Source organism: Arachis ipaensis, chromosome B10 (assembly GCF_000816755.2).
Source record: "Arachis ipaensis cultivar K30076 chromosome B10, Araip1.1, whole genome shotgun sequence".
Taxonomy (NCBI): Eukaryota; Viridiplantae; Streptophyta; class Magnoliopsida; order Fabales; family Fabaceae; genus Arachis; species Arachis ipaensis.
Window position 1 is genome coordinate 21,941,220 of NC_029794.2, and position 15,563 is coordinate 21,956,782.

Consider the following 15,563-nt stretch of genomic DNA (forward strand, 5'->3'; position numbering starts at 1 on the left):
CATTATTATTTAGATAATAAAATTTTTAATATTATATATATTATATTTAATTTGAGTTCAGTGACCATGCAAGCTGGAACAGCAACTGGCATATGTGTCGTGAGGTTAGATATACTATCATGCAATAATAGAACGAAGTGCGTAGCAACTAGTCATGTTATATTGGTACTGAAGCATGTGATGGTATACCTTATAGAATGAAAAAAAGTAAATAATTGGGACAATCCAATATGTACTGGCTTCTTTGGTTGCCAAAGTAGCCACCAATAAATGGGGATATAGTCTTCCTTCAGAGATGAGGGAGATAAAGAGACAGAAATAAAGAAGTTTTATATTTTGTTGGGTTATAATAACGAAAAGTAGAAAATAAAAGAAAAATATTAGTTATTATTATTTTTACAAAAATATTATTTACACATTAAAATTAATCACAAAAATCAGTTATTTTGTATTTGTTTATATTTATATATGTAGTTTAACTCATTTTTAATGTGTATTTTATATTTCAATATATATTATACACTGAAGACTAAATTTAGTAGTTAATTTTAGTATATACCTAACATAGTTGTTATTTTTATTTGTTGGGTACTAACAAAGTTAATAGAACAGAATAATACAACTAAAATTTATAAACAAAAAATAGACGAAATTGAACTAAAAATTCAGACAATAATAAAAATAATATGACTAAGTTGTAAATATTATAATTTTTTAAAATATATAAAAAAAATCTATAATATTCTATTATGTGTTATAAAAATTACGGGAGTCAGAGAAGAAGCACTATAGAGTTGTTCGCCAAAAGCTGTGGGAAAAATTTGTCGCGGAGATTCGTGACACGAACAAACAAGGGTCCAGAGTGTAGTTCAGAACCATCGATCCCACCAAGGCCTATGACCGTGCTGCCTTCAAGCTCTGTGGTGGTGGATTTTGCAGCGGAGGTGGTGGTGGTTATGGAAGGGATCGGAGATGAGGAAGGAAGAGGAAAGGAGAGAGATATTTGCATAATTATAAACAACCCATTTATAGATGAGTTATTTTTGTCAAACAAAACTTATCTTGTATGGGTATAATTTTAGTTTCAATTTTTCATGGTCAATTTTGTCAACATCCAAATCTTTTATGGTTAGAAATTGTTATTTTCTCATTTTTTAAATTACCGATTTTTATCTTTAACCTCTAATTCACTATCGAATAAAGCTCTACAACTAAGCAAAATACTTAAATCAAGTCTATCCAAGTTGCTATAACCGTTTTTCACATCATGCGCACACACTCTTCTTTCTCCTCCCCCTCCTTTTTCCTCATCTATCTCTTTTGTTATCACCGTCGTTACCACCACCACCTCCATATCCTCCTCTTCCTCCTCCTTTTCTTATTTGAATTTCTTCTCTTCCTTCCTTTTCCTCCTCCTCTTCCTCTCCTCCATCATCGTTGTCATCGTCGTTGTTGTTGTCGTCGTCTTCTTCTTGTTGTACATATAGTAGCTTCATTTTTTAAAATAATGTATGATGCAAGTTCATATCAGTTGAACCAAGATGAATTGGATCATTGTTCTAAGTCGAATCAACTCAACAAGGTTTGATTCGTTCTTTTGATTAATGTAGTTCATGAGTAATTGGTGTTCGTGTAGTAGTTTTGTATACAAGTTGAATAATTTTGTTTTTCTTTGTGAAAAGTAGTGTTGATAATTAGGAATTTGGATTAGAATAAAATCTAAAATTTTTGAATTGTTTTTTCGATCAATCTATTTTGTTACGATTAATGATAATTTCGGTGTTGTTTAAAACATAATTTCGTGCAAGGTAGAATTAATTTTGGTGTTGTGTATTTTGTTGTAGTTACTTTGATATATGATTTTGTGGTTGATGTTGTTGGTTCTTATGCTAAATATTTGGTACTAAATGAAATTATTTATTGTGTTTTTTACTTGGAAAAGTATAGGGAGATAACCCCCTTACAAGCCAACTCAGCCAACTCCCTTCTAAATTTAAATTCGAAATTCAAAAAATTAGGTTTTGCACTCTCTATATATCCGCACCATACAACCTAAAACCATAAATTACTCACTATACGCACTCCTATCCTCTCTCTTCCACTCCTACTCCCTTCCATCGCACCGTTGATATCTGCCTCCTTCCCCTATTGCACCGCTGTCACCTATCGCGTCGCGCCCCAACCATTGCGTCGCACTCCTTCATCTGTCTCCAGCTTCCTATCACGCCGCCATTGTTCATCACGCCACGCCCTCGCCCTCACGTCACACTCCTCCATCACACCACAGTAGGCGTATCATCCCTCACATCTCTGTTCTCCATCCCGCTCTATCCTCCATCGCATTGCACTCTCTGCCACCGTCCTTCTTCTTCTTCTAATTCTTTTGATGCGATTTGGATTTTTCGATGTGATTTGGATATTTTTCATGTAATTTGAAATTTTTTTTTTGAAAAAACAACCATTTGTACCCATGAACTTTACAAACCTTGACAAAAATACCCATCAAACAAGAAAACTAATGTTATACCCATGAAAGATGGGTCGGTTTCATGTAACAAAAGTACTCAAACACTAATCTTTTGTTAAATTTTTAATAAAATTTCTAAATTACCCCTATCTTTATCCTCCCCATCCTTACCCACTCTCTCTCTCTCCCTCTCTCTCTTTCTTCCTCACAATATGAAACAAACCCAACCTTGCACGACAACAAGCTCGTCTCCTTCCTCAAAGGGTCGACATTGAGACCAAGTTTGCTTGTTGCGTTGGGAATGAGAGAGAATAGAGGAGGCTCAGCGAGATTTGCAAATTCTGGCAGCCAGATCAGGAACCAAAACCGTGCTCCCTCAAGGTCGCCGACAACGCCCGTAACGATTATGTCTTGATGCCAAGAAAGACCCATTGAACTAAATGCATCGTCCTTGGCTTATGTAGGTTGTGCTCGCATCAAACGAGAAGAACAGAGCTGTGCTTGATGTCGATGGAGCAAGCTTCATCAATCTTCGATCAATGCTTCATCTTCTTGCAGAGTTCAAGTAGCAGCCGTCAGTCATAGCTCAGCAGCGTCAACAGGCTTGCCATACACCATTAGTTCTAATTTAGGCAGAGGTTACAAGAGGGGGAATGGTTATGTCTCTTTTTGAATTTGGGATTCTTTGCTTAGTTTTTTTGGATTCTCTAGCTTTGGAATTAATTCTTTGTTACTGATGGTTTGAGTTTTTGTGTAACTTTGTGTTTTTCATTGTTGCCGGTTACTTGAATTACTTGAACTCCACTGTGTTGACTTCTCCATCCTTCCCTAGAAGTCCTCCTTTGGATTTTAATTTCTGGAAAACTCCGCTTATTAGTAGCATCGACCGGCGCATTTAAATCTCTGTTTCTGGCAGAAGTTCACGAGATAGAGATACTCGATTTGAAGGGAGTGGCAGTGTTCCTCGTCATTTGTAGTAGAAGCAGAGGCGGAGAGCTCTGACGTTGTCGCCATTGCATTTGGGTTCGCCCCCTTATTTTGGTTGGAGTTGAGGTTGAAGATAAAGGGTTGGGGTAATTTGGAAATTTTAATAAAAAAGTAAACAAAAGATTAGGATTCAGGTACTTTTGTCACACAAAACTCATCTTTCCTTGGTATAACGATAGTTTCCTTGTTTGATGGTATTTTTGTCAACGTTCGTAAAGTTTATAGGTACAAATAATTGTTTTTTGTTAATATAATTTGAGATTTTTTTTGTATATTCTGGATGGATCCTTAGTAAGAAATATATTGGGATTTATAATACAGATATTTCTTTTAGAAAAAAAGAAACATCCAATTACAAAGAAAGAAACATCCACAACCCCCTTCAGAAATAAATTAATGTGATTGGGATTTTTTCGATGTAGTATAATTTTTTTCATGTAAAGTGGATAATTTTTTCAATATAATTTGGATTTTTTGGGTATATTGTGAATTTTTTTTCGTTCCTTAATAAGAAATGTATTGGTATTTAGGATACATTTTCTTTTACAAAGAAAGAAACATCCAATTAAAAAAAATCCACAACTCCTTCAGAATGAATTTAATATGATTTGAATTTTTTCGATGTGATTTGGATTTTTTCCATGTAGTTTTGATCTTTTTCGATATAATTTGGATTTTTTGGTATATTCACTACAAGAAAAGCGTTGTTTACCGTCGGATTTACCGTTAGATTAATCAAATAAATTCGTCGCTAAAAAGATTACCGTTGGATTTACCGTCGTCCTGTAGTTAATGGTATAAACAGCGCCGAAAACCCATTACCGGCAGATTTTGTCATCCGACGCTAATTACCGACAAATTTTTCGTTGGTATTTTCAATGGATTGTCGAGTATGAGTTGATGATGATTACCGTCGGATTAACTTTGGCACCATTTTGCTTGAAATGGCACCAAAAATTACCGTCGGATGAATTAGGCTTTTTATTTTTCTGGCACAGTTTAGCCACAACTAAAAGTCAAATCAAATTAAAAGTCTTGTTAACAAAATTGTTATCAGAAATCTAAAATTAGTAGAAATCAACAAATTATTTTATTAAAAGTAAATAGTATGAATGCAATAAAATATCACAGAAGTAGAGTATTGTACCATAAACAAACAAAAATATATAAAATCCTAACCCCCTACAGATCCTGATAATTGTCGTCGTCGTTAGTGTTGTGGTTCCCCTGCTAATGAGACGGTAGAGTAGGTTCTGCCGTCGATGCCCCACCAGCAGCGTCCTCACTGGAACCAATAGCGTCGCTACCTCCAGCGCACATCTGCTGGCTATACTCCTCTATCTGCTATTGCAACAGACCAAGCTACTCCAACTTCTCCGCCAGGTTGGAGCTGACAGCAATGCATGCAAGAATCTCTTGATACCTTTGCTCAGACTGCTCATGCTGCTAGTGGAGCTCCTGTTTAGGTTATGCACCTCCTCCCTCAGGTCAACAACTTCTTGGGAATCAGTAGAGCTGGTGGCAAAGGCAGAGGCAGAGGCATAGGAAGCCACCAACACAGAAGAGTGGATGCCACTGGCAAAGAACAAGCAAACTCAAAGCGGCGATTCTTGTGGGGTTCAGAGGTGGTCTCGGGCCAAATCCTTTCAGGATCCACGATTGAGGTCTCCGAGCCGGCTTTTTCAGCTCCACTACGCGACTGAGATTGCTGGATCCCGCGACCTCCAACCTCTGTTGATACTCCTCCTGTGTCACACACGTTACTTGTGATTAGGATAATAGTTAAATAATTAACTTTAAACCAAATAAAGTTAAATTTTAGGATTAATTTAAACTCACATAATGGGTCGCCGACTGCTCGTAAGCAAATATTTCCTTGTTTGCCTTCAAAGTATGGGTATACTTGAAGGTCTCCATTAGTGTTACCTCACAATCTAACGACTTAGACTACAAATTAATATATCAACTAAACAATAAAATAAACAAACAAATTAAACAATGACAGACAAATATATATGAGGCAGAAAATCTTAATTTTAATTTCAAAAATATAATTTTAATTTTTTTATTTCACTGAAAATCTTATAAAAATTTCGACAGAATCTCCCCTAAAATTCAGACTTAACCATTCTTGAGGGATTCCATCCAAATCAAATATCCATCAACCCTTCTCAACTTATTACTTTTATATATCCTATTCTAACCTATCCTAACCATCTAAATCCACTAAAACTGAAAATTAAATTAACTAAACTCTACTAACTATTTAAGTAACTTGATGATAAAAAAGGAAATTAAACTGATGAAACAGTTCTATATCAGCTCAACTCAGTTTAATTCATACGAGACTACATAAGTGTATATCATAACAGAACAAGTAACTTATAAAATAATTGAACAAATTAAAAAACTAATTCAAGTAATTACTATAAAATAAAATAATGCCAAAATTATTACCAGTCTCATCCTCGTCTTCATGAAGATCACCGATCCACCCGCATACCTCGACGACCTGGGCGAAGCCCTGTTGGCGATGTTCGTCAGACGGCGACGCTTGAACCTCTTGTTATCTCGAAAATGAGCCTTCAGTTCACTCTTGATGTTTGGACGGATCCACGATGTCAGGTGGTCTTTCCCCTGAAGAACATAGCTCATCGTCTACTGAAAATGTTTGGCTGTCCAGTGGTCGTAGATCTTCCGGATGATAAGGTTATGCTCAACATCCCATATGAATTTTAATTATACAAACTGATTCACCAACATTAGTTAATTGGAATAAAATACAGTTAATTAATTCTAACCAAATTGGATTCTTACCACCCACTTCTGAAACCAGCGCTCTCTGATATCAGCTGGGATCTGCGTGTAGGTCGGCCATAGGTGGTCATACATAGACTAATGACCTCAGATACCTCCTGTGTGCAAGCATTAGGGTTCGGTGTAAACCTGTCAGAGAACAAACCGCACATTATCAAACACATAAGATAAACAAACTCAAGATAAACAAACGTAATATAAACAAACTTGAGATAAACAAACGTAATATTAAAAAAGTAAACTCATGACTACATGATATCGGGCCAAATCTTAATCCGGATGACGGACAGTGGTGGAGGGGCATCCTGCTCGGGGGCATTGGAGACATCACCCACCGCAGGCTCTGTTGATGTCATCGCTGCATTTGTAGGGGGCGTAGCAGAAGAAGGCACCCGGTTCGGATTTAGGACCATGATAAATTGATGATCTGATGGACCGCCTGTGACGTCACAGGGGTCGATGGGGTAGCCGCGGTAGAGGGTGATTGCTGGGCAGTCCTGGGGATTCGGTGGAATCCCCAGGACTGCCCAGTAATCACCCTCTACTCCCGCCCTCTACCACGACTACGTGTCCCACTCGACCTACCTCTATTGCCTGTCATCATGTCTGTACAGCAAATACATTAATAAATATTAATAACATAACAAACACCAATATATAATAACAAAAGAAGAAACTCAAGAAATAAAAATAACTTGAAATGTGGTTTAGTTTAGTAAATAAAAAAAGGAAATCACATAGTGTTTTAGTTTCAAAATAATTAAATTAGACTTTCAAGGCATTCTAACTTTATTCTATCTTATTTTCTTTTCAAAGTATTCTAACTTTCATATCATTCTAACAAAGCATTCTGATGGTAATCATTGGCTAAGAAAAGGGGGGTTGAATCTTAGCCCCTTTTCGCTGAGTAACACTTGCTGCCCTTTGAAATGAATTCAGGAGATTTTTCTTCTTTTTGTCTCGTAACTAGTCAAGAGACATTTTCATTTTGTCTCGTAACCAGTCAGGAGATATTTTTCAATTTTGTCTCCTATGCAACATAATCAGAAATGGAGTAGAAGAGAGAGAGAGAATCACACCAAGAAGTATCCTAGTTCAGCTGCTAAGTGCAATGCAGCCTACATCCAGTCTCCATCATAACTATGATGGAATTTCACTATAATCATACAGATTACAAACACCAATTCTCCCTAGGAACTAACCTTCCTATCCGGGACAAGTCCAGAATCTATCCCCAATCCTGAACTTGACTTGGTCACCTGCCAAGCTTTCAACTGCTAAGTGCTAACCCAACTTGCAAGGGGATTCCCACAGAATCATGATACATAACACAAATGTACAAAGGACCTCTAGGACATCCATGGCTTTTTCTTTAATTTTGTACCCTCTGCCTCTTTTCGCTCACTGGCTTTTTCTTACAAACCTCATATTGTTTGCCTTTTTCACCATGAGACTCAAGACAGACAAAACTAAAGAAAATACAAAATGAAACACATTGAAGGAGAAGATCTTCTGTTAACTTGGGTAGCTATGAGAACTCTGTGCTTTCTCACCTTGCTTCAAGCCTTAGCCGTTCACCCTTATTATAGAAGGGAAAGCTTCCAAAGTTGAAACTGGTCCAACCGAGCCAATTTCTTCTTCTTCAAACATCAAATCTGGTTCGGACAGAGAGAAGAGAGAGGGAACCGAAAAGCAAAACCAACATGCAATTACCTCTCTCTCATCCCTTTTCTTCAAGCTTCATCAATCTGAGCCTTCCATCTTGACTTGGTCCCCAAGAAGGATTTCTGACCCTTGATGAACACTTGATCCTTGACAGCTCCTCCTGCTACACTTCTGCTTCCTCCTCCACGTAGCTACAGTAGCTACCTTCTGTGATGGATTAAAAAAGTAGAGACGAGCCATACCCTAGGGATCTTTTTTTCTGACCGAATTGGATCTTCCACCATTTTTAGGCATGGTGATCCTGAGACTTCTTCACCACATCTTACCATAAGTGGCAAGGATCTCAATCACACCATACTGTAGATCTTCCTTTTGCAAGAGCCATCATCACCTTGGCTTCTTGCTTGTCCATAACTTCTGTTTTTTGCACCTCTCTTCTGATAACTTGCATATCCTCCCTTCCTGATGATATGATCGAAAGCAAAGAAAGAGAAGAGAGAGAAGAGTGAAATACTTTTACAAGAAGTAAAGAAGGTAATTAAAATTAATTAATTAACCACTTCCCTTTTCCCAAGCCTAGTAACGTGTGAGAGCAATAATAGCAATCAAATCAATGTAAGCTTTCTCTCTCATGTTACCAAGGCATGCAGTAAATCCATGTTGATTAAAATTTGAGTTCCATAACCCATTGAAAGGAAGTAACTGTGGAAGGCATGCACTCAATTTGAATTTGGATCCCACCAAAGTAAATGGGTAATAGAAACTACATGCTCCATTTTCTTTTAATTCAAACCAAGTTTTGTTGGTATTGTAACAAGGATTATTTTTGGGCTTGCATAATAATTTTTTGGCCCAAATACCATAATAATTTAGCCACATATCATATAGCATTTTTGCACAAGGCTAGATATTATTATTATCATATTGGGCTTAATTTTCTTGTTGCCCAACACCAAATCTGCATACCTCAACAAAATTGTTAAATAATCAATTTGTAATTAGGTTAATAATAACCAAAAATTAAATTAACAATTTTGTAAATAATATTTTTAACAATGTTTGATCATCACCATAATTTGAAGTTTTTCAGACTCAACAATCTCTCCCTTAATGACAAACATTATTAAAAAATTGAATTGAAATAGGGTAAGGATTAGAAGTACTCCCTTGAATATTTTTGGACCCTCCCCCTTTCAACTTGTCACAATGCTCCCCCTTAATATGTGCTATTTTGATTGATGGGAGCAATACCTATAATATTCTTAAAACCAAGCTTAAAGCCATAATGTATTCAACATATGGAATATTAAACAAATCTTGAACAGCTTGATATTTTTATGAGATGAAATATGATAATCAAAATTTGATTTATTATCATCTAAATAATTTTTTGCTCACAATAACAACCAAATTAATGTATGCTTGAGTACCTTCAAAGTAAATTTCAACATATAACCAAGACTCAACATACTTCAAATTAACATGTACAAATAATTTCTGTTAATAGGATTTTCTGTCAAACTATTAATCAAGAAAAAATCCAACAATTTACAAAAAAAAATGGCAAATAACAAATCAGAAAAATATCAGAGCACAAGCAAATTCATACCATGATAAAACGTAACTCAGAGCATAAACCACATAAACCAGAAATCAGAGCATAAATCATAAAGAAAAGTAAACAAATGAAGCACAAGCACAGGAAAAAAATTTGGAGCACAAGCACAGGGGTAATGATTAATCATTCAGATTTCAGCCGCTGTTTCATAGAGTCAGCCATGTTTTTCAATTTTTCTTAACTTTTCTCCCCCTTTTGTCATCAATGGGAGTCCTGCAAAACAAATGAAAATAACATACAAAAGGCAGAAAATTTTTTTTTTACCAAAACACAATGGTCCAAAGTATCCAAGTACAGTTAACTAACAGTTACACAATACCAAAACAAGAAAACATTAAAAGGAAAAAAGAGTTCATAGGTACGAGCAGCCAAGAGCATATCAAACATCAGAAAGATTAACGTCTGAGCCAAGGGATTCATTGTCTTCATCCGTAGCACCCATGTCTTTTTCAAAGCCATTGATAAGCAAATTGATTCTCTCATGACACTTTGTCTAGGCCTTTTCATTCTCATAGGCTTGTTTTCTGGCCTCCTTTGAAGATTTGATCATCATATAGCTCATGTGAGAGAATTCTTGCAGCACATCTTTGACTGAGTCAAAAAATTTGGAAGATTTTGAGTGATGATATTCAGTGTCACTGTCCGATGCAATCGCACTTTTTCCCTTTTTGCCTTTCATGGCTTCAGAAATTCCTCCTCCTTTCAAGGTTGAAACCCTGTTTTCTATAGGCTCATTGAGAACATCAACATTAAATTGTTCGAAAATGCAAGTTAGAAAAATACCATAAGGCAAATTTGCCTTTTTATCACTACGCACATATTCCCACATGTGATGCACCATTAAGTAAGCAAAAGAAATAGGAGATGAAGTGAAAATAGAAAATAAAACTAGGGTATCACAAATTGTTACCCTCTGATATGATCCGCTCTGAGGCATCAAAATATGGTTAATGATACGGTGAAGTAATGTTCTTACAGGGCCCAGAGCCTTGTGAGTCAGAATGGTTCCATCAAGAGCAGAAAAATTTTCGCAAACCCGAGAGAGAACAGTCTGAAGAGTAACCCCAACCTGAGAGTCCCATTTTCTTGACATGTAAGCTCTTGGTCCATCATCTTCATATCCTAGTGCAGCACTGATGGTCTCTCTATTCAAGGTCAGGTGCACCTTCTTAACATAGGAATGTAGGGCTCCATCAATGTACATCACGTTCGCATAAAACTCGCGAACTAGATTTGGGTAGACTGGCTTGTGGATCTTGAGCAGAGGAGTCCATTTCAGTTTATCAAAAAGGGTAGACAGATCAACACCCTTATCAAATAAATTTTCCAGAGAGACAACATAAGAGGTACACAAGTGGCGGTTGACTAGAACTTGAGAATAAAATTCATAAGCAGCGCATGAGTTGAACCAAGCCAGATCAAAATGTGAGTGATTCTTATTGAACTTGTTTTTGAAATCAAGAGAGTCCAAGTTTAGTGGCTCTCGAGTGTGGTGGAGGGTGTAACCCTTTGAACGCTTAGAACTGCGGCCAGAAGCATGTGGAGTTGATTTCCTTGGTGGTAAAGGTGGTGGAGATGATTGTGACTCTTCTTCAGCAGGCATTTGCTCCTTTTCCTTTTCAATCTTCCTTCTTGAGGAGGTTCTTTGAGCTATTACCTTCTTCCTCATGGTTTCGGTTGACTGTGAAGAAGGGGAAGAAGATGAAGTAGAGTGAATATGGATATGAGTGTGAGTGTGAGGAGCAGAAGAAGATGGAGGAATTTTGGAATGTGGGGTTTGGTTTCTTCTCCTAGGCGCTACCTTCTTTTTCATAATAAGAGAGGAAGAAGTAGATGGTGAGAATGTGAAGGGATGACCGAAGATAGTGGGATGTGGAGAGAGGTTACAACTGCATTTAATGGGAATTTAATGGCACGATTATCATCAAGGAAATCTTTTAAAATTTAAAAGGTAACTGGAAAATCTTTTCCTTGAATCAAGGGAGGGAATAAGAGAAAAGATTATGATTTGACAAGAACTCCTCCTAACAAGATATGATGTGATAACTACCAAAAAGAATTAATTTAAAAGATGAAGAACTCAAATGGGCCAGAGTCAAGGATTGTGACAAAAGAGATTGGCTGGGCCCATGTTCACTAACGCCGAGTTCAGTCTCCCCCTGTCTCATGGCTTGTTCAACACACATCCAAATTTGTCTCCTTCCTTCCTACGAGACAAAAATAAACAGAATCAATAAAATCACAATTTATCAACAGAATTCAAATCCAACATACCCACTGTTCTTTAATGAACAGAACCTATCACAAAGGTTTAGTGAATATATCAGCAAGTTGTTCTTCGGATTTTACAAATTGAATATCAATAGTACCTTTTTGCACATGTTCTCTAATAAAATGATATCTAACCTCAATGTGCTTAGTTCTAGAGTGCAAAATAGGATTTTTGGAAATATTTATTACACTCATATTATCACAGAACAAAGGTATACTATTGATTTTCAATTTATAATCCTCTAACTGAGTTTTCAACCAAATTAATTGAGAACAACAAGCAGAGGCAGATATGTATTCGGCTTCAGCTGTGGATAGAGCAATGGTGGCTTGTTTCTTACTTGACCACATGTTTAGTGAGCTTCCAAGGAAGCAACACATTCCGGATGTGCTCCTTCTATCCACCCGATCTCCCGCATAATCTGCATCACAAAACCCTACCGCACAGAAATCATTAGATCTAGGATACCATAAGCCATAATCACATGTTCCCTTATTGTATCTAATGATTCTTTTGACGGCTGAAAGATGGGATTCTTTTAGGTGAGATTGAAACCTCGAACATACACTCACACTTTGAACAATATCCGGCCTAGAGGAAGTAAGATACATAAGTGAGCCTATCATTTCTCTATACCTTGTTTCATCCACATCTTTGCCATTTTCATCCTTTTCAAGTTTAGTGTTTGGATGCATAGGAGTTCCTATTGGTTTGAAATTTTCAAGGCCAAATTTCTTGATTAATTCTTTAGCATATTTACCTTGGTGAATAAAAATATCACTAGGAGTTTGTTTAATTTGGAGACCAAGAAAGAAAGTTAATTCTCCCATTAAACTCATTTCAAACTCACTAGTCATAAGTTTTCCAAACACTTCACACAAGGTCTCATTGGCCGAACCAAACACAATACCATCCACATAAACTTGAACAAGAAGAATATCATCATTAGACTCTTTGATAAATAAAGTAGTATCGGTGGTACCCATTTGAAAGTGATTTTCCATCAAGAAGGCACTAAGCCTTTCATACCAAGCTCTTGGAGCTTGCCTAAGCCCATAAAGAGCTTTTGAAAGTTTAAAAACATAATTTGGAAATTCTTTATTTTCAAAACCGGGGGGTTGAACCACAAATAATTCTCTATCTATGAATCCATTATGGAAAGCACATTTAACATCCATTTGGAACATTTTAAAACCCTTATGGGCAACATAGGCAAGAAGCAACCTAATTGCTTCCATTCTTACTACTGGAGCAAAAGACTCATCAAAATCGATACCTTCCTCTTGATCGTAACCTTGGGACACTAATCTAGCCTTGTTACGAACAACATTACCATCCTCACCCAATTTATTTGTAAAGATCCACTTTGTACCGGTTACCTTCTTACCATTAGGATTGGGTACAAGTGTCTAAACCTCATTCTTTTCAAATTGAGCAAGCTCCTCTTCCATGGCTTTAACCCATGAGGGGTCTTCAAGGGCTTGCTTTACTTTGAGAGGCTCTAATTAGGACAAGAAAGCAACATTGCTTTGCTCAACTTGCTTCTTGCTTGAGGATCTAGTGGTCACGCCTTGGGAAGGATCATCAATGATAAAATCATTGGAGTAACCCTTCAAAAACTTCTATTCTCTTGGCCTTGGAGGTGAGGATCTACCTTGATGAGCTTCAGCAATATGGTCTGTTCTGGATTCTCTGACTGGTTCAAGAGACAAAGTGGAAATGTCTCCTCCATCCTGATGAGACATTTCTGGATGGACAAGTTCTTCACTTAGGACAGTTTTGAGATTTTCTTTACTGACTTCCTGGTTGACAATATCTTCACAACCTGCATCATCATCTACTACAACACTAGGAATTGAATTAGTATCACAAAAAGACACGTGTATGGATTCCTCTATGGTTCTATGTTCTTTGAGGTATATTCTATATGCTTTGCTAGTGGTGGAGTATCCAACAAACATTCCCTCATAGGATTTTGGATCAAATTTTTCAAGATTTTCTTTATTGTTAAGCACAAAGTATTTGCATCAAAAAATGTGAAAATACTTAAGATTAGGAGGGGTTCCTTTCCATAGCTCATAAGGAGTTTTCTTTAACCCTTTTCTATTGATAGTCCTATTCAAAATATAACAAGCCGTATTTACAGCTTCAGCCCATAGAAATTTTGGAACCTCATTTTCACAAAGCATAGCCCTAGTCATTTCTTGAAGACTTCTATTTCTTCTTTCAACTACCCCATTTTGTTGAGGAGTTCTAGGACATGAAAAATTATGAGCAATTACAAAGTCATCACATAATTTTTCAAAATCTTGATTTTCAAATTCTTTTCCATGATGACTTCTGATGAGCGGATAATTTATACGCTTTTTGGCACTGTTTTTAGTAGGATCTAGTTACTTTTAGGGATGTTTTCATTAGTTTTTATGTTAAATTCACATTTCTGGACTTTACTATGAGTTTGTGTATTTTTCTGTGATTTCAGGTATTTTCTGGCTGAAATTGAGGGACTTGAGCAGAAATCAGATTCAGAGGTTGAAAAAGGACTGCTGATGCTGTTGGATTCTGACCTCCCTGCACTCAAAGTGGATTTTATGGAGCTACAGAACTTGAAATGGCGCGCTTCCAATTGCGTTAAAAAGTAGACATCCAGGGCTTTCCAGCAATATATAATAGTCCATACTTTGGCCAAGAATTGACGATGTAAACTGGCGTTCAACGCCAGCCTTCTACCCAAATCTGGCGTCCAGCGCTAATCTCCGTGGGATTCGACCCTTACTCACGTAAGGTATTACTTGGACGACCCAGTGCACTTGCTGGTTAGTTGTATCGAAGTTGTGACAATTATGAATTAAGATCAGAGCACCAAGCTTTGGAGCCATTACCAGGATTTGTTCGAGCCTGGAGATCACAATTTCGTGCACCAAGTTTTTGGCGCCGTTGCCGGGGATTGTTCGAGTTTGGACAACTGACGGCTCATCTTGTTGCTCAGATTAGGTAATTTTCTTTTTGTTTTCTTTTCAAAAATTTTTCAAAAATAATTTCAAAATTTTCTCATCTATTTTCGAAAAAATTATAAAAATATTTTCAAAAATAAATTATTCTATGGCTTCAGAATTTTTAAGAATGAATTCTAGTGTTTCATAAAGCATGTTGAAGCCTGGCTGGCTGTAAAGCCATGTCTAAATTCATTTGGACTGAGGCTTGCAATTTGTTATCAAGAGCAATTTAGTTGTTGCTCATCCACCTGCTGCTGATCCATGATCACCTGCTGAAGCTTGGCTGGCCATTGGCCATGTCTAGTATTTTGGACTGGAGCTTTCTTTGAAAGCTTGGCTGGCTAGTGAGCCATGTCTAATTCCTGGACTGAAGCTTTAGACTAAGAATGCAAGATTTCTGGAATTCATATTAAAAATTTTGGAATCCTTATTTTTTCTTTTTCATATAATTTTCGAAAAAAAAAATTAGAAAATCATAAAAATCAAAAATATTTTTCTGTTTCTTGTTTGAGTCTTGTGTCATGTTATAAGTTTGGTGTCACTTGCATATGCATCTAGCATTTTTCAAAAATATCATGCATTCATAGTGTTCTTCATGATCTTCAAGTTGTTCTTGGTAAGTCTTCTTGTATGATCTTGATGATTTTTTGTTTTGTGTCCTTTCATGTTTATCATATGCATTCTTGAATTCTTAGTGTCTAAGCATTAAAGAATTCTAAGTTTGGTGTCTTGCATGTTTTC